This window comes from Heterocephalus glaber, unplaced genomic scaffold, assembly GCF_053883595.1.
Source record: "Heterocephalus glaber isolate CG9 unplaced genomic scaffold, H.glaber_assembly_v1.0 deba00001523, whole genome shotgun sequence".
Taxonomy (NCBI): domain Eukaryota; kingdom Metazoa; phylum Chordata; class Mammalia; order Rodentia; family Bathyergidae; genus Heterocephalus; species Heterocephalus glaber.
In genome coordinates, this window is record NW_028258327.1 from 28,170,614 (window position 1) to 28,190,747 (window position 20,134).

General features: G+C 36.3%; 1 long non-coding RNA gene across 1 annotated transcript in view; it reads left to right on the plus strand.

Annotated features, from left to right (window-relative positions):
- Nucleotides 1–1,739: 1,739 nt before the first annotated feature.
- LOC110346528 (uncharacterized) overlaps nucleotides 1,740–20,134 on the plus strand; it is a 147,327-nt gene continuing 128,932 nt past the window's right edge. Inside the window, exons 1-2 of the long non-coding RNA XR_002390638.2 lie at nucleotides 1,740–1,789; nucleotides 8,025–8,095. This is a non-coding gene — a long non-coding RNA (uncharacterized LOC110346528). The remainder of the gene's footprint in view (nucleotides 1,790–8,024; nucleotides 8,096–20,134) is intronic.

The following is a 20,134-nucleotide window of genomic DNA, read 5'->3' on the forward strand; positions in this document are numbered from 1 at the left end:
CTTTTTGGTACTGACCATATTAAACTATCTACATCAACTTACAATAAAACGACAAAAAGTTTTATTCCAGGTTAACACTAGATGGAGATGGGGTACCTGAGGATACAGGTGCACATGGGTGCAGAGTTAAAATGAGGTGAGCAAACTGATTTCTTTTCTTTTGATTGATGTAAACTGCCTAACTCCAACACTTAACTCTTTAAGAACTGTCTTATGCAGAGTTTACCATTTACATGATGTTTTATAGGAATATTTAAAAGTTTCTCTTATAAAAACTATCTTGTTCATACTAGTTAACATAGTGGCTAAATTTGCATTATTTTTATTAATTCACTGTACATTTATATCCTTCATCCAATAAACCAAAATTTGAATGCTTCCAAAACCAGAAAATGGGGCCGGGAGTCTAGCTCAGTAGTTCCACCACCTGCCTCACAAGCACAAGGTCCAGAGTTCGATCCCTGGTACCAACAACAACAACAAAAAAACCCCAGAAAATGTTTTAGTTTTGACCTGATATTGCAAGTGAAAAATTCCATATTTGACCTAATAACAATCTGTCAGAGTCAAAATGCAATAAACTAAAATTACTGTGTAAAATAAACTTCATGCTCTGTGTATAAAATACATCTGAAATATAAATGAATTTTATGTTTAGACTTGGGTCCCATCCCCAAAATATTTCATTATGTATATGCAAATATTCCAGAATTTGAAAACAATCAAAATGCAAGACACTTCTAGGGCAAAGCATTTTGGATAAGGGATGCTCAATCTGTATCATAAAGACTGCCAAGATGCTTCACGATATTATGGATTATATATATTTTTTTGGTACCGGGGATTGAACTCGGGTCCTTGCGCTTGCACAGTTGCACAGCAGGAGGCCAAACCCCTGAGCTAAATGCCCAGCCTGGATTATAATTTTTTATTTAACATGTATCAATAGCATCATGCTTTGAATTTGTGTCTTTACTGAAAGGAGGTGACATAACACAAACAAGTTTTGAGAGACTATCGGGATTATGCATATATTTGCACCTTTGAAATAATTTTCTTTTTATTTCTTCTATCTTCAGATATTTTATGGGCATTGTGTTGGTAGAGTTAATGTTACAATTTTAACTATAGTTTCAACAGTATCGACACAGGATTATGATACCATTAGGAAAAATGACACCAAAAGTTAAAAGCAATAATTGCTGAGATTTTTCAAACTTCATTTTGAGGAAAGAATAAGTACACACTTATTTATGCATTTAAAACTTGAGTGATCTACCAGCATTATGGTATGTGAGAGTACTGTACTGTGTAACTGTATAAATTAGATAAAAATCTAAAGGAATATTAAGAATGATGGTTGCTTGAGGCTGCTCAGACTATAGAGTTCTTTTATAATGAAGGGGTTAGTGTTACAGTCCTCATCATTATGGCATAAAGGAGATAGATCTTTTCTTAACTCCTGGACAACAAATTTAGATGTCTGACTTGACCCAGCCAACTGAATGTTGCTGCCAACTTTTCAATCTTGGGATAATTACAGAGAGACATTGAGTCTGTCAGAAATTATTGAGGGAGAATTCAGTAGTCAGTAGGATGGTAATGAGTTCAAGGGGCAAGGTATGGGTATGGCTTCCTCCCCATACCCCAGCAAATTTAATCTCCACTATGAGGTCACAATAAGGAAGAAACTTAATTTGACTATAGTGTTTAGAGGTGGGGCCTTTGGGAGGTCATAGGTCATATAGTTCTAAAGTTGTAAGGATGGCGTCTCCATGAGTTGATCTTGGTGAGTTTATAGGAAGAAAGACCAGATTCTCTCTCTCTCTCTCTCTCTCTCTCTCTCTCTCTCTCTCATGTCCTGCACTTAGACTGCCAGCAAAAAGGCCATCATTAAATGCAAATTCTAGGTATTGGACCAAAACTACGAACCAAAGCAAACTTTTCTTTCTGTATCCAGCATCAGGGATTTTTTTTTATTAAATTCTTTTATTGGTACATTGTAGGTATACAACACAATTACATTTCTCATTGGGAATTGTACCTTCACATGATGCATCTTGGTTCTTATTTTTTGCCCATTCCTAGCCCTCCCTTCACCCCCAACACCCTTCCCTATTTACAAAGACTTTATTTCCATTTTTTCCATTTCTCATCATTTTTCCTTTCCCTTCTTTCCTTTCCCCTGCCTCTCCCACTTCCCCTACACCTTTGGACATTTTTTTCCTATTTTACATTATTGATTATTCATTCTAATCATTGGTACATTTTAGGTATACAATATAATGACATTCATCTTTGGAAATTTGCACCTTTACATAGTCTCTCTTGGTTCTTATTTTTCACCCTTGCCCAGCCCTCCCTTCAGCCCCTCCATTCCTCCCTATTTACAAAGATTTTGTTCCTATTTTTCCATTTTCTCATATTAATCCCATTCCCTTCTATCCTTTCCCCTAGCCCTCCCACTTCCTTCCCCTTTGCCCCTTTTCTTCCTATTTCACATTACCTATTATACATTTAGTCCCTATTTACACTTTCAGTTTTTCACACCAGAGAAACTATTCAATATTTATACATGTGTGTCCTATTTATTTCACTTAAGAGTATTCTCTCAATGTGCATCCACTTAGCTATAAATGTCTCTAATTTCTCATTTTTGATGGCTGAGTAGTACTCCATTTTATAAAAAAACCACATTTTCTTGATCCAGTCTCCAGTTGATGGGCATTTGGGCTGTTTCCAAGTTTTAGCTATTACAAACTGTGCTGCTATGAATATGGGTGCACATATATCACTGTGGTATGATTCTTTTAATTCTTTGGGGAAGATTCCCAGCAGTGGAAGAGTGGGGTTAAATGGTACTTTCAGTCCTAGTTCCTTGAGGTCTCTCCATACTGATTTCCACAATGCTTGCACCAGTCTACACTCCCACCAGCAGTGGAACAGCCTTCCTCTTTCCCCACAGCCCCGCCAGCATTTGTTGTTGGTTGATTTCATAATAGCAGCCATTCTTTCTGGTGTGAAATGGAATCTCAGCATTGTTTTCATTTGCATCTCTCGAATGACCAGTAATGTTGAACATTTTTTCATGTATTTATTTGCTATTTCTACTTCCTTGTCTGAGAAATGTCTGTTCATTTCAGATGCCCATTTTTGGATTGGGTCTTTAAATTTGGGAGGTCTGATCTTTTTAAGTTCTTTATAGATTCGGGATAGTAGACCTTTGTCTGAGGAAGAGCAGGTGAAGATTTTTTCCCACATTGTGGGTTGTCTCTTCACACTGCTGATGGTCTCTCTTGCTGTGCAGAAGCCTTTTAATAAGAAGAGATCCCACTTGTTGATTGTTTGTGCTAGTTCATGGGCAACTGAGCTTTTGTTCGTAAAATCTTTTCCTACACCGATGTCTTCAAGGGTTCTACCTAACCTCTGTTCCAACTGGTTCAGAGTTTCTATTTTAATATTTAGATCTTTAATCCATTTGGATTTTAGTTTAGTGCGTGGTGAGAGATACAGGTCTAGTTTTAATCTTTGGCAAGTTGAAGCCCAATTTTTCCAGCACCATTTATTAAAGAGGCTATCTTTCCTCCAGTGAGGGTGTTTGGCTCCTTTGTCAAAGATGAGATGGCTGAGTGTGTCTGGTGTTGGTTCTGCATCTTCTAATCTGTTCTAATGGTTCTCAGGTCTGTTTCTTTGCCAGTACGATGCTGTTCTTATCACAGTAGCTTTGTAGTATAGTTGCAGGTTGGGGATTGTGATACCCCCTGCCATGTCTCTGTTACCTAGAATTGTTTTTGCAATTCTGGGTCTCTTCTTGTTCTAAATGAATTTTTGGATTGCTTTCTCAAGGTCTATGAAGTATGCTGCTGGGATCTCAATTGGAATTGCATTAAATCTATATAGCAGTTTTGGAAGTATGGCCATTTTCACTAGATTAATCCTTCCTACCCAGGAGCAGGGGATGTCTGTCTATTTTCTGATATCATCTTCAATCTCTCTTTTCAGAGTGCCATAGTTTTCAGAGAAGAGGTCTTTGATTTCTTTCGTTAGAATAATTCCTAGGTATTTCAGTTTTTTGGATGCTATTGTGAAAGGAATTATTTGGCCTGTTTCTCTCTCAGTGAGTCTGTCATTGGTGTAGAGGAAAGCTATTGATTTTTGTGTGTTGACCTTGTAACCAGCTACTTGACTGAATTTGGTTATTAAGTCTAGAAGACTTTTGGTGGAGTTCTTGGGGTCTTCTATATAGAGTATCATGTCATCTGCAAATAATGACAATTTGACTTCTTCATTACCTATGTTTATTCCTTTTATTTCTTTCTCTTGTCTAATTGCCATGGCTAATGTTTCCAGAACTATATTGAACAAGAGTGGTGATAGTGGACATCCTTGTCTTGTTCGTGATTTTAATGTGAAGGATTTCTGTTTTTGACCATTTAGTATGATATTAGCTGTTGGTTTTTCATAGATGGCTTCTATCAGTTTGAGGTAGAGACCATCTATTCCAATTTTTTGTAGGATTTTTATCATAAATCCATGTTGGATTTTGTCAAATGCTTTTTCTGTGTCTATGGAGATAATCATATGGTTTTTGTCCTTGGTTCTATTGATATAGTGTATTGCATTGATTGATTTTCGTATATTGAACCATCCCTGCATCCCTGGGATGAATCCCACTTGATCAGGGTGTATGATCTTCTTGATGATCTTATGCATTCTGTTTGCCATTATCTTATTAAGGATTTTTGCATTTGTGTTCATTAGTGATATTGGCCTATAGTTCTCTTTTTCAATTGGGTCTTTCTGTGCTTTGGGGATCAAGGTGATGCTTGCTTCCAGGAATGAATTTGGGAGTACTACTTCCCTTTCAATTTCATTGAACAGTTTAAACAGTAGTGGCAATAGTTCCTCTCTAAATGTCTTGTAGAATTCAGCAGTGAAGCCATAAGGGCCCAGGCTTTTCTCAGTTGACAAGTTTTAATTACATTTTCAATTTCATTGGTTGATATTGGGTTGTTCAGAATTTTTTGGTCTTCCTCGTTCAACTTTGGTAATTCATATGTATCTAGGAATCTGTCCATTTCTTCTGTGTTGTCCATCTTATAGGTGCATAGGTTCTCAAAGTAGGTACTGATGATCCTCTGGATTTCTGCTGGCTCTGTTGTAATTTCACCCTTTTCATTACTAATTGCATGGATTAGGGCCTTTTCTTTCCTTTTTCTGACAAGATTGGCTAAAGTTTTGTCAATTTTGTTGATTCTTTCGAAGAACCAACTCTTGGCCTCATTGATTTTTTTATATCGTTCTCTTAGTCTCCATTGCATTGATTTCTCCTCTGATCTTTATAATTTCCTCCCTTGTATGAGCTTTGGGGTTGTCCTGGTCTTCTTTTTCTAGAAGCTTGAGGTTCAGCATCAGGTTGTTTAATTGGGCTCATTCTGTTTTCCTAATATGCATATTCACTGCTATGAATTTCCCTCATAAGACTCCTTTCATTGTGTCCCATAGATTCTGATATGTTGTATTGTCATTGTCATTTATTGAACGAACTGTCTGATTTCTTCTTTAATTTCCTCTGTGACCCATTGGTTATTCAGAATTGTGTTGTTCAATTTCTATGTGTTTATGAAATTTTTTGAGTTTCTTTTGCTATGGATCTCCAATTTCACTGCACTGTGGTCTGATAATATACAGGGGATAACTTCAATTCCTTTGCACTTACTTAAACATTCTATGTGTGAGTATGTGGTCTATTTTGGAGAATGACCCATGTGCAGCTGAGAAGAATGTGTATTCTGATTTTGTGGGGTGGAAGACTCTGTAAACATCTGTTATGTTCATTTGTTCAAGAGTTCGATTGAATTCTAGTATTTCATTACATATTTTTAGTGTGGTTGATCTATCTATTTGTGACAGTGGGATGTCGAGTTCCCCCACTACAATTGTATTAGTGCACATATGACTTTTCATGTCAGTATTTCTTTTATATAGTTAGACGCACTAGTGTTTGGTGCATAGATATTTATGATTGTCGTCTTTTCCTCTTGGATTGTTCCCTTTACAAGGAGGTGTCCTTCTTCATCTCTCTTAATTAGTGTTGGTTTGAAATCTACTTGGTCTGCATAGAGGATAGCTACTCCTGCTTTTTTTCAGGTTCCTGTCACATGGAGTATTATTTTCCACCCTTTAACTTTCAGTCCATGAGTTTCCTTTCGAATTAAGTGTGTTTCTTGTATGCAGCATATTGTTGGATTTTGCTTATTGACCCATTCTGCCACTCTATTTCTTTTGATTAGTGAATTGATACCATTAACATTGATGGTTATAACTGAAACGTATTGACTTGTCATTGCCATGACTTTTTCTTTTTGTTGGGTTCTCTCCCTCTACATTGAATTTCTTGTCATGCCAGATGGGTTCATTGTGCTTTGCTTCCTGGGGTTGTGATCCTCAATGTCTGTTAATAAGATATTGTGTAAAATTTTTTGGAGTGCTGGTTTGGTATTCACAAAGTTCCTAAGGTGCTCTTTGTCATGAAAGTATCTTATTTCTCCATCCATTTTGAAAGATAGTTTTGCAGGGTGCATCCATCTGGGTTGGAGGCTGTTTTCTTTTAGGGCTTGAAATATGTCACTCCAAGCTTTTCTTGGCTTGATGGTTTGTGTTGAGAAGTCTGCTGTGATTCTGATGGGCTTTCCTTTGTATGTGATTTGTTTCTTTTCTCTGAGTTTTTGTAGAACTTTGTTCTTCTCTTGGGTTTCTGGAATCTTAACAATTATATGCCTATGTGTAGATTTTTTTTGATCAAGGCTATTTGCAGTCCTATATGCCTCACTTATCTGTATGTCAAGCTCTTTTGCCCTGCTTGGGAAGTTTTCTGCCATTATTTCTGGGAAGAGATTTTTTATTTCATCTCCACTCTCTTCTCTTTCTTCATTGAGCCCAATCAGTCTTATGTTATTCTTCTTTGCATCATCTAGCAGCTGCTGGATTGATTTCTCATGTTCCCTCATAATTTTGAAGCAATTTTTGTTTTCCTGGTCATTAATTGCAATCTTATCTTCTAGATCTGAAATTCTGTCCTCACATTGACTCATTCTGCTGTGTAGACTTTCAATGGAGTTTTTCATGTCCTGGAAATCTATTTGCACCTGTTTTATGGATTCCATTTGTTTCCTATGTTGGGATTCCATCATGTTCCTGAGCTCCTCTCTAGATTTATTAATCACATCTTGAACTAGGGCCACATTTTCTCCTGTTATCTGAGAAATTATTTCTGATTTCATTTTTTCCAGATCCCCTTTTGTTGCCAGTTCAGTGGGTCCAGGTGGTTGAGTATCAGAGTGTTCCATCTCATTTCCCTTTGGGGTTGCTGTAGGTGATCTGGAAGTCTGGTTTTGAGACTTATTTATGTGTTTTCTCATTTTGACTGGGGCGGGGTCCATTAGCGCCTGCATGGATTACCTCCTCTGAGCTGGGAGAAGTGGCACAGGGTCCGGGAGCAGCGGTAGGGATGGTGACCCCAAAGTCATTTCCTGTGGGCTGGGAGCAGCGGGAGGGATGGTGGCCGGGAAGCCTCTTCCTCTGGACCAGGAGCAGTGGGACAGTGGCTCAGAAGCCCCTATCTCTGGGCGGGGAGTGGTGGGAGGGATGATGGCCTGGAAGCCCCTTCCTCTGGGCCAGGAGCAGCGGGACAGAATGTGGCCCAAAAGCCCTTTCCTCTGGACCAGGAGCAGTGGGAAGGCAGCTCAGAAGCCCCTACCACTGGGCCGGGAGCAGCGGGACTCATTACCTTGGTCTGGTGGTCTGGTGTCCTCTGCATCTTTGTAGTGTGGAACCAGGTGGCTGCCTGTCTGCCGCGGGGTGATTTGGCATCTTCTGTGCCACTCGGGACCTCGGTAGGGCATGCACAGACCTGCCTGTCTTCAGCAGGCTGATTCGGCATGTTCCCTGGGCCCAGGGATTTTGTTATTACAATGAAAATTAAGTAACACAGTAACATAATTTTATTTTTGTCTTTCTTTTAGTCTCTGCCAGTTTTCTGTCACATAATCTGAAGTTGAATCATGAATTGTGAGAGCTATTTGATATCAACCAGGTAAGCTACATTGGTGCTTAAGTTAGACATGATATTTCTTGTTTTCTTCTAAATATTTGACAGATACATATTTTTTAAAATTTTTGGTTTTCTATAATTGTGCTTCCCTTTCATTGCAGAAGAATTGAACAAGTAGTAGTTTTTCTTTTTTTCCAGGAAAAGTCAGATGTTTTTCCTGTATGCTTTTTCCTCTCCATTTTAGGAACATTCTTATTTAGAGCAAGTAATAAATTTTTCATGTAACTCCAATAAGGTGGTCCATCTCTTTTTGCCAAACTGAAGTCTAATCTTGTGCAGTCATTTGTGTGGTTGTTTTGAAGATATAATTTTAGTCATGTTCTGGCCTGCTTTAAGTGTCAACCTTCCTCATCTATTTATTTGAATCAGATTATGTTTCTTAAAACACCTTCATTAAATGTTAATCTTTACAGAAAGTGCTACATCTGAGTGAATACTAAAAATCCTATCATGTTGATTCAACTAAATTGAAGAAAGTAATTACTAAAAAATAAATAACTAGTAATAGAAAAAGCTTTAAATGAAACACTGAGATATTGATCATGCAAGTATTCAACAATTCAGTGACATTTGTCATGAATCAGATTTAGTTTCATAGAATGTATAAAGGATGGGTTTACCTCAGTTTTGTTAGATGATAATGCACTTCAAGTGGGAAGTGCTAAGCATTAAGTGTAATATGTGCAAGCACTTGAGTACAGATCGAATAACAGAGAATGTGAGTCCCTGAGAAGGATTTCTTGTAATGATTGCCTTGTTCTGGGTGTGATAAAATAAAGTTTACATTTCTAGACTTCCACGAGTAGTTTGAGGGAGTTATTTATTTATTTATTTTTATTTTTTTATTTATATATATATATTTATTGGTACATTTTAGGTATAAAATACATTTACATTTATGATTAGGTGTTTTACCAGAACGTGATGTATCTTAGTTCTTATTTTCTCTCCCATTACCTGTGCACCCTTCACCACCTCCACCCTTCCCTGAGGGAGTTTTTTAAAAGAATATGTAATTGGATATGTGGTTCTTATTGACTTTCTTAAGCTATGAGATCTAGTGGTTGACCTAACTTTAATAATGTTGAGAGTATGGTTAGGAATTATTATGACATTCTGATGGTCGTGTTTATTAAATAGAATTGTATGATAAAAACTTCCAGCCAGGGATTTAGCTTAGTGGCACCATGTCTGCCTTGTAAGTGCAAGGTCCTGAATTTGATCCCTGGTACCAAGAAAAAAAAACCAAACTTGCATGCCTGCCTTCCTGAAGGTGCTTCAACTTCATATTTTCCTAAGGTAATAGTTATTGGTTGTGAATTTAAATTCCTTTCCTTGACCTATGAATACCAGACCTGGAAGTTCATGCAAGCAATGTAACTGGTGTTGATTTTCCAAGGGATTTGATTCTATTTAGAAAATTATTAATGTTTAGTGCTGGTACTCTGCACCACAATCTGGAGAGCCCACAAAAAGCTAACATAATGAATGAAGCTTTTATTTTACAAAATTGGATTACGCTGTTTGGGATACCTCAGACTCTTCTCCTTATTTGCCTACTGACTCAGATGGTTGCAGCTACTCCAGATAGAAAGGCTAGTTCCACTAGAGATCATAAAACTTGGTAAAAGTTTTAAACCATAACCATATTTTCAGTTAAACTGACTGATTATTCAGGGAAAGAAACACAATGCACTTTAGGATTCTGATGAGTATTAATTTGAGTATTGCTTTTTAAGTGAAACAAAATGCAAGATATTTTTTTCTATTTTTAATGAAAACTAATAAGTCTTGTATTTTCCCCAGGGGGAGAAAAATCTATGTGTGACTGTGTATAATTGAAAAAGCTAAAATAAAGAAAACAAACAAAACATTAGTTCCTTTACAGCATATGTTGACATTAATAAAACCATTTTATTGTTGAAATATTTAATACTCTGATTAAAAAATAGATTTTTTATTTTAATTAGACTAACATTTTCTGAAACAATTTTCTCTGCCAAATTCTTGGCAAACAGCATTTCATTGTTTAGGTGAAATGGAGTCCACATGGCATTCCAATTCTATAAGCGTATTGCTGGTGTGACCATTAGCACATTGTGAGATGGTGCTGAAGAGAACATCCTTTTTTTTTCTTACTGTCCAAACTTGTTTTTTATTGATATAGCTGAACTTTACAACATTGTCATGAAATACTATTACAATCAAAGCTTTTGGATAGGGAGGAAAAAGCCAAATTTATATTAGCCAGATTAAAGCATTCAAAAGAGCCAATGCTGAAGACATTAAATTAATAATATAATGATCTCTAATCTACCCACTATAGCTTCTTTAAATTTGGCAAAAAATTTAGTAAACATCACTTTAAAATTTGGTGAATGGACCTGATTTCTGATTTCTATCTATGATAGAACCTTTGCATTTACACATCACTGGCCATGGCACAGCGGGTTTAGAGAAACTTGGTACTGGCATCAATTTACTACTCACAGTGCAGTCAATAAGGGGAAATTTGTTCTCCTAGTTTGCCCCATGAACTTAAAACTCAATAATGGATTAACAATACAAATCCCTGAGGTACCAAAATTTCTTAATGTTCACATTCACTTTTCCCATGAAAAGTGAGAACATCCTTTCATCAGTAGAGGACTTAGATTTCTCCCACATTCCCCATGGTCACTTTCCTAGACCATTTACATTGTCTTAAAATCCTTTCCATTATTTCCCATTGCCTAGTTTATTGCCTACAAAAATGCCAATAAAAACCTTAATTGTGGTGACATTTGTTGTTTATTGTTTATTATACTTCCAGGAATGTACCTTTTTGAGGGAAGAATTTCCTCTGTTCAATGATGTACAATCAGTGTTTTGCATACAGCAAGTATTTACTGCACATCTATTATAGGAATTAATGTCATCAGCCTGCATCTCCCCTACCCTTACACAGGGATAGATACTGAAGTACTTTTTCCATAGCATCAAATCTAACCAGCTCTTGAGGCAGTTCAGTAGTAGATACACTGGTAGTGTTTTCTCAACACTGATGGATCTGAAATTAATCTTCCTGTCATAAGATCTCTGTCCAGGCAGTGTGTGGTCAGGAGGTTCCCATTGAGGCACAGTCTCTCCCTCATTCTTTGCTATTACCTCCCCACACCCGGGTAGTCTGCATGCTTTCATTCTTATACCATTTCAGTTCTCTGTTGGAATTAAAATATCTGTCTGTGCCACAGCTCATTTTTCCTATCCCTTCTATATGGATTCTGGGTTTTTTCCCTCAATTTTGACCATGAATATGACATGTCAACTTTAATGGGTTAAGGAATACTAACACTGCTATATTGTTGAAGCACAGTTCTGGATATGTCTGTGAATGAGTGAGATGTAGGCCAGCATACTGAGGGAGAAACCTCTCTCTGGATGTGGGTGGCACCAACCAATAGGTTTGTAGTCAGAATGGAATAAGAAGAAGGAAGTGTACTCATTTCTGAAGAGCTCCAATCTTCACCACCACTTTTGGATATCAATTTCCAGAATGTTCAGATTTCTAATGCAGTCACAGTCTAGTGGCTCTACAGGGAGTTTCCAGGCTTTCACCTGGTGCTGCATCCTTGATCCCTTTTGTTTTTCATCTTCCATCTACTTGGGCTGAGCAGCTACTGTATTTTCCCATATCTAGTAAACAAATGGCCATTGAGGATTGTTCTACTCTGATCCCATGGATAGACATTGTAGACTCTCCCTCCTCTGAACCCACAGACAGCTATTGTGCACACTCCATCTGCTCTTGTAAGCTCAGCCAATAAATCTCCTTTCATAATTAAACATATACATTCTAACTATACTTTTTCTCTTGAGACCACTTATAATTGCATCATTCAGACAAGGATTGTAAAAGTCAAATTATTCAGAGTTCAATCCCCGTTACCAAAAAAAAAAAAATTCTGTCTTCCTGAAATTCCATCTACAAAGAAATAAAGTTTCATACAAATATACTTTGGGGGCACTAAGATGAATAAAATATTGAAAAATTATGAAGGAAAAAAAAGTAACTGTCCATGATGATCACTGAATATCAAATTAACTTTCTGTTCTGCACAATTTTAGGTACTCACTTCCCAGCTTGTTAGATGTAAAATCACGGAGAAGAGGGAGGGAGGGATGTAAAAAAATGATCAAGAAATGCTCTATACATGTACCAATTCCCCAAAATATATGTAATTATTATGTGTTGCAAACATCCATCCCCCTACTTACATGCAAAACATGACAACATGGTCTTGAGCATGTATATTGAGTGCTTAAAGTAATCTATTCAGTTTCCAAAATAATGGGGAAATACTTACTGGATTAATACTGTTGTTTACATTGATATAATAGACTCACGAGAGAAATCATGAGATTTTCTTTTAGAAAGTACAAATGGTATTCTAATGTTGGCAAGAAGGATTTTTTCCTCACTCAAACTTCTCAATAAAAAAATCTAACAGATTTGACTTTCTTTATAACAAAATACATATTTCTTGGTAACAGAGAATAAAAGCCTTCCTTGCCCATTATCTTGTTTCTTGTGTCCTATGCTTTATTATTGTGTACACCAAGAAGCTCTGCTCCTAACTATGCAATCCCTAATCAGATGATCTTACCATTAACATCAACACCTCAAATTTCAACATTTCCACCTGTCTCTCACTCTTAATTGGGTGCTAAGTGGGTAATTATAGTTTGCTGGTAGCCACTCTCCATATCCACAATAAAGGCAGGCCTCTCAATTTTATATTACTTATATTTTTTTCTATCACTTAAATTTTTAACATGTAATAATTTTATGTATGATATTTCCAAAACATGTATACAACATCCAGTGATCAAATCAGGCTGATTAACTTTTCCATGTCCTTCTCATTTCTTTAGTTTTGGAGTTCTTGAGCTCTTTTTTTCTAGTTCTTAATAAAATATAACAGGTTATTGTGAACTATAGTTTTCTGACTGTGCTATGGAACACTAGAACTTACTCCTTCTGTCTTTGTTTATCCAATCTTCAGCATCTTCACCTCCTTCACACATACTTCTCAGGTCCTACTAATTTCTATTCTACATTCAATTGAAAAGAACTTCCACACATGAGAGAGAATATGTGGTATTTGTCTTTCTATGTCTCCTCTATCTCATTTAACATAGCATTCTCCAGTTGTATTCATTTTGCAGCAAATGATAGAATAGCACTCTTTTCATGGCTAAATAATACTCTTCCGTATATGTGTGCTTATTTTCTTTATCCATTCATTTTCTGATAGGTACCTAGATTGATTCCCTATTTGGGCTATTATGAACAGTGCTGCAATAAATATTAGAATTTCAGGCACCTCTTTGGTTTACTAATTTCATTTTAATAAAGGGCGATATTAATAATTATGATTTTTTTTCTGTTGAGTTTCAGAAATCTCCTAACTTAGCCACCTAGTTAATTCTTCCCAATCAATTGGGAATCTAATATAGGAGAAACCACTAATTTACCCCCTAGACTCTTTGCCATCTAGACCTATATCAGGGAATAAGATAAAAAAGACAGAAGATAAAGGCTGGGGATTTAGCTCAGTGTTGCTGCCACCTACCTAGCAAGCGCAAGGTCCCAAGTTTGAAGCCTGGTACCAAAAAAAAAAAAGACAGAAGATGTCTGTTGATACAGTTCTCTGCTTTGCTAAACCTATATGGTATTAAAATAAAAAATCAGACTACAAATGTAAAGGTTGATTTATATCCAATTTGGTACTGTTTGCTAAACCTAATTGCTGTATAAATTGCTCCCATGGTGTTTTTATTCCAAGACAATGGTTGTAATCTATGTAGTGCAGTGTGTATCATTTATTCTTTAGCAAGATGCACATTAATATATTAAAGAATTGAAGCTGGCATTGAATCCACCAAAAGATTTATTAAGATTGGTATATGCCTTTTAAATTGGTTCTTCTATGAAGAATGATGCTTAGTTGGAAGATCCAATTTGCCAGATAAGAGTGAAGATAAATTAAAATGATACAAATGTATACATAAATGGAGACTCAAGCTATGTAGAATATATATGACTTCCCTAATCTCTTAATATACCCTTACTAGCCTGCTATGGTGTTGTAGATATCATGCTAGATCCTGACAATAGGCATTAAAATTACATGTTAATATACTAAGGTATGTTATATATTGTTTTTAAAAAATAAAGCAGATAAGACAACAAGAATCTTCATTTATATTAACATATACAGACATATACAAACTAAAGGTTCAGAGTTTTAGAGATAGAAGGGTCTTGAAGAATTTTTTTCTTCTTTGAAAGCAAAAGACCCAAGAATGACCTGGTCCAACATCACATATCTCACTTTTGGCAGAACAAGACAGTCTACTGCCAGCTCCCAGCTCTTCTTTCCTAAATATCTGTATCACAATTTTGTCAATTTAGATGTATTTTCACAAATATTTTGGGGGCAACTACTATTTAGTTGGTACTGCACAAATGCTTTCAAATACCTACAGTCAGCCTGAAACGTGTGTATATGGGTGTATAATTATTTATCTATAACATCTAGAATTATTTCTATTTAAAGATTTTAGAACTAAACTGGAGTTTTCAACCTCTTCAATTGTGTCAGCCTGGACTAATTACAGAGTAGACCATATCAGAAATACAAAAACAAATCAAATATCTGTTGGACCAACAAACACCAAAGATACATATAAGAGATAGATAAAAATGTAACTGAAATGTGACTTAATATCAGGGAACCAATACACTGAAGGTGTGGAGATGCAACTCAATTCACTAGAGGGTCATTATCTCCTCAATGAATAAAATAGTTCCTGAGCTGATCACATCCAAATTCAGTGTGGTTAAGATGGGTGTACATATAGAATGATGTGAGTGAGTAGATGGCAGTACCATTGATAGCAGACATATTGATGAGGGTGAAGAAGGCTCTTTTTTTGTTTGTTTGATTTTGCTTTGTTGTGAGTGACAGGCAGAGTACTGGGGGTTGAATCCAGGACCTTCACAGTGAGCTACATACCCAGGCCTTTTTTATTTTGTGACAGGGTCTTGATAAGTTGCTAATCTGTTCTAGCTGGGCAAAACTTGTGATCCTCTTCCCTTAGCCTTCCAGGGTGCTGGGAATAGAGGTGTGTGTCACCACACCCAGCTAAATACAACTGGTTGTAAAGGATAGGTTTGAGTTGGAAGTATGATTTGGAAAATCAAAATAAATGAAGGAATATATCCACAGATATATAATTGGAAATAACCTAAATAAAATGTTATCTAAACTATTTAGTTTTGAAGCTCAGGATCTTACCTAAGAAGAGCTATAAAAGTTTTGTTTTATTTTCAAAAAGGATCTGATGTATCCAGAGACCTCAGTTTAAGAGTGTGTATATGGGTATATGCATTTATTTCTAGATCTCCCTTGTTCAATACTATAAAATATTGCATTGCATGAGGGTTACCTGAGAATGCTTAGAGATAAAATTTGCTCCATTTTAGAGAAGATAATGCATTGAGACATACACAAGTCCACATAGGGGTTTCTGAGTCACTGTGTTGAATTTTCAGATTCACTGGGCACAAGTTGCATCTGTCAAATTTTCTTATTGCCAATTTTTTATCAAAACTATTTCTGAACCCCTCAAGTGACCAGGAAAACATTTATTCCTGAAAAACCACACCTCACCTCTGGAGAGCTCTTGCCAGTATCTAATTACTTATTTATTCACTCATTCAACATGCTTTTATTAAGTATTACTGCACATCTCTGTGATAAGTGACAGAAATAAAGTATTGAACAATGAGCCATGGTTCCTGCCTTTATGGATTTCAGTCTTATGAAGGGTATATTCTATAAATAAATTCTGCTTCCAGAGAACCACATTGTGATATATGGCACAAAGGATTTTCAAAAGAAGAGACATGGTGTGCTTTGAAGTAAACCATTTACCACTTACTTGTCAATGAGAATTTCATTATTGACAGTAAGTGAACCAGAAAGTCCTCGGCTTGAGGTGTGGTCCTATGATACCCTCTCGCTGGAAGTGAATTGGGTGAATATACCAGTAGAAGGAAAGCAACCTGCTCTGTTGTACCAGTGTATCAAACTTTTAGGTCAAAGAACACTATCATCAAGCATAATTGCTATAGAAAAAGGATGAAAAGCTGTAGAAAACAAATAAATGAAAATCAAGTACTGAAAGTGAATATGATTCTCTAGTAGCTTATAAACTATCATAGTAGCAGAATGATAGAGAAAAATGGAAAACAAGAGTCAGAACTTAATAGCATGCCTCAGTTCCAGAGAAGATTAAATATCCAACTAAAGCAGGTTTGCTATGTCAAAGCTTTGGACTACTGAAGAAAGAATGGCTCTTTGACATTTTGGATATACATCTAAATATATGACCTTTTAAAATTTTGTACATTCAGAATTATTTGAACGTTCTTAGTCTTCAGAATATACCCACCCTCAATATTATGAATTAACACAAATTATTGAATTTTTACCTCAGTCACAACACACAATCGATTGCCAGCTTGAGGGGGCCTGGAACAGGAATGATCCCACCATTAGTTTTAAGCTCTAAGGCTAGCAATGTTGCCACTCTGTCGTGTGACACCACAGATTCTAAAATATTCAGAAGCACTGGGGAGGCTGAGGCAGAAGGAGCACCTTGATTTCAAGTTTAGCCTGGGCTACATAGTGTGTTCAATGTAAGCTTGAATTACCTAGTGAGACACTGTCTCAAACAACAACAACAACAAAAGAAAACAAAACAAACCACATCAGTGATGGAAAAGATTCAGAGAAAAAAAGTTAAGATGTAAGTTTTAGGAAGTTTGAGGAACATCTTCATCTGCAGTGGAGATTAATATATCATGGGAAAAGCAATAGTTATTTGACCTCACCATAGGATACAAACTAAATATTCATCTGAAAGATTCTTTTCTGCAGTGAGTTCTACCAGCCTTTCCTAGCCTTAAAAGCAGTGTGCTAGGCCTTTAATGGCAATGAATGGCACACCCAAACCAAGCATTGGTGTGTTTTATGGGCTGAACTGTCTCCCCCACAAATTCATTTATTAAAACTCTAACCCTTAATACTTAATATTTTACTCTATTTGGATATAGGGGCAATTCAAGTAAAATAAGATCATATTTTAACAACCAGAATGACTGCTGCTTTAAGAAGAGAGTAGAATACAAATACATATGGAGAGAAAACTATGTAAAGACACCTAGTAGAAAAAAAAATCATCTATTAGCCATGCAGAGGGCATTCAGATAAAACATCTGTGCTGACACTTGGTGTTAAACCAGCTTCAGAATGGTGAAGAAATAAGCTTCTATTGTTTAGGGCATGCAATATGTACTATTTAGGTACAAATAAGATCAGCATGACTAGGCAGCATAAGTAACTCACCGGAGCAAAGAGTCTAGACTCACCTATTGTCTATACTGTTTGACAATGACCTTCTCAAGTGGAATAAAGTGCACATTTCTAAGTCCATGTGGTAGACAGGTCCTGCATAACAGGTTACAGAGTAGGAAAAACTCTCCACATTTTTGTTTGTTTAGGCCATAAAGGAGACTATTACCTGTCTACTATCAGGTAATTTGGATTTCTAAGCCATCACATAAATTATTTGACACATACTTAGCTAAAAGGAAATAATAAAATGTGGCTAAGATTTTATGGTCTTTGTAATCAGATGGATCTAGGATCAGGTCTATGTCTTTTTTTAATAAATTTTACTTTATTTTATCGCATTCCCCTATCAAGCCCCCTCCCCTCCTTATGTACAGAAGCTTTGTTTCCATTTTTTCTCCTATTATCATGTTTTTTCTTGTCCCATCCTTCCTTTCTTCCTCTCTCCTCTCTTTCTCCCCTTCCCTGTTGAACACTTTCTTCCCATTTCCCAACATACATTATACATTTCAGTTCTTATTGCCACTTGCAGTTTCTCACACTAGAAAAACAATGATGTATTTAAACATGTGTCTGACTTATTTCACTTAAGAGTATGGTTTCAAGGTCCATCCATTTAGCTATAAATGTCTAAAGTTCATGCTTCTTTGTGGCAGAGTAGTACTGCATTATTTTAAAAAGCCCACATCTTCTTTATCCACTCATCTGTTGATGGATATTTGGGCTGTTTCCAAGATTTAGCTATTACAACTGTGCTGCTATAAACATGGATGTGCATATATTGTTATGGTATGATATTTTTAATTCTTTCAGAAAGATATCAAGAAAAGGTACAGCTGGGTCAAATGGAATCTCTAGTTTTAGGTTCATGAGAAAGCGCCACACCAATTTCCACAGTGGTTTTACCAGTCTACACTCCCACCAATAGCAGAGAAGGGTTCCTTTTGCCCCACAGTCCCTCCAGCATTTGTTGTTGGTTGATTTCCTGATAGCAGCCATTCTTTCTGGAGTGAGATAGAATCTCAGCATTGTTTTAATTTGCATTTCACAAATCACTAGTGATGGTGAACATTTTTTCATATATTTATTTGCCATTTCTACTTCTTCATCTGAGAAATGTCTTTTTATTTCAGATGCCCATTTTTGCAATGGGTCTTTAAATTTGGGGGCATTGATTTTTTTGAATTATTTATATATTCTAAATAATAGTCCTTTATCTGAATAGCTGGTAAAGCTTTTTTTCCACTCTGTGGGTTGTCTCTTCACTCTGTTGGTGGTTTCTCTTGCTGTGAAAAAGCCTTTTAATAAGATGAGGTCCCAGTTGATTCTTTGTAGCATTTCTCATGCAGTCTGGGTTTTGTTCATGAAGTCTTTGCCTGCTCATATTTCCTCTAGCATTCTATCTGTTCTCTCTTCCAGTAGACTTAATGTTTCTGTTTTAATATTTAGATCTATGATCCATTTCAATTTTAGGTTAGTGCATGGTGAAAGATATGGGTCTAGTTTCAATCTTTGGCATGTGGAAATTGAGTTTTTCCAGCACTATTTATTAAAGAGTCTATCTTTCTTCCAGTGAAAGTGTTTGGCTCCTTTGTCAAAGATCAGGTGGTTGAGTATGTCTGGAGTTGTTTCTGGATCCTCTAGTCAGTTCCACTGATCCTCAGTTCTGTTCTTTTGTCATTCATATGCTGGATTTTTTTTTGATTACCATAGATTTGTGGTGTAATTTCAAGTCAGGGATTTTAATACCCCATCCTTTGCCTTTGTTGCCCAGAATTGCCTTTGTTATTCTTGGTCTCTTCTGGTTCCAAATGAATTTTAGGATTGTTTTTTCTAATTCTGTGATAAATGTTATTGGGATTTTGATTATCCCCAATAAATTGAAGAGGTAGGATCCTGCAACAGACTGAAAATCCAAAAGCTAGCTACACGTGGAAGACGCTTCTGAGAAGTAGTCATTTCCTAAGGGTTCTGAACACTGGCAATAAAGTTACTTGTCATAAGCAATTTATAAGCTTCAACTCAGGAATCAAACTTTTTAAAAAGATAGAAAATGAGAAGACACTAGAGACATTTATAGCTAAATGTATGCATATTGAGGCCATACTCTTAAGTGAAACAAATAGGACACACGTGTAAATACCAAAGTTTCTCTAGTGTGAGAAACTGAAAGTGTAAATAAGGATTAAAATGAATAATTGGTAATTGAAATAGGAAGAAAAGGCCCAAAAGGGGAGGGGTGGTGGGAGGGGAAGGGGAAAGGAAAGGAAAAATTATGAGAAAAGGAAAAAAAGGAAACGGAGTCTTTGTAAATAGGGAAGGTGGAGGGGTGAAGGGCGCACAGGTAAAGGGGGAAAAATAGGAACCAAGATACATCATGTACAGGCACAAGCACCCAATGATAAATGTAAATATATTGTATACCTAAAATGTACCAACAAAAGAATTTAAGCAAAAAAAAAGAAAGAAAAGAAAATGAGAAGACAAATAAGATGCAACCCCCACAGGTCCACTTCTTGACTTTGTCAATTACCACTCTCAGGATCAATGTCTTCAT